This window comes from Odontesthes bonariensis, chromosome 1 (assembly GCF_027942865.1).
Source record: "Odontesthes bonariensis isolate fOdoBon6 chromosome 1, fOdoBon6.hap1, whole genome shotgun sequence".
NCBI lineage: Eukaryota > Metazoa > Chordata > Actinopteri > Atheriniformes > Atherinopsidae > Odontesthes > Odontesthes bonariensis.
Genome location: NC_134506.1, coordinates 47,034,805 through 47,035,692, shown reverse-complemented (window position 1 = coordinate 47,035,692; position 888 = coordinate 47,034,805).

Here is an 888-nt window from a genome sequence, read left to right as displayed (position 1 = left end):
ACTGCATACTACATACTACATACTGCATACTGCATACTACATACTGCATACTGCATACTGCATACTGCATACTGCATACTACATACTACATACTGCATACTGCATACTACATACTGCATACTGCATACTACATACTACATACTGCATACTACATACTGCATACTACATACTGCTTACTGCATACTACATACTGCATACTACATACTGCAAACTACATACTGCATACTGCATACTGCATACTGCATACGACCTACTGCATACTACATACTGCATACTGCATACTACATACGACCTACTACATACTACATACTGCATACTACATACTGCATACTGCATACTACATACTGCATACTGCATACTACATACTGCATACTACATACTACATACTGCATACTGCATACTGCATACTACATACTACATACTGCATACTACATACTGCTTACTGCATACTACATACTGCATACTACATACTACATACTACATACTGCATACTACATACTGCATACTACATACTGCATACTGCATACGATCTACTGCATACTACATACTACATACTGCATACTGCATACTGCATACTGCATACTACATACTACATACTGCATACTACATACTGCATACTGCATACTGCATACTACATACTGCATACTACATACTGCATACTGCATACTGCATACGACCTACTGCATACTACATACTACATACTGCATACTACACACTACATACTACATACTGCATACTACATACTACATACTGCATACTACATACTACATACTGCATACTGCATACTACATACTGCATACTGCATACTACATACTACATACTGCATACTGCATACTACATACTGCATACTGCATACTACATACTACATACTGCTTACTGCATACTACA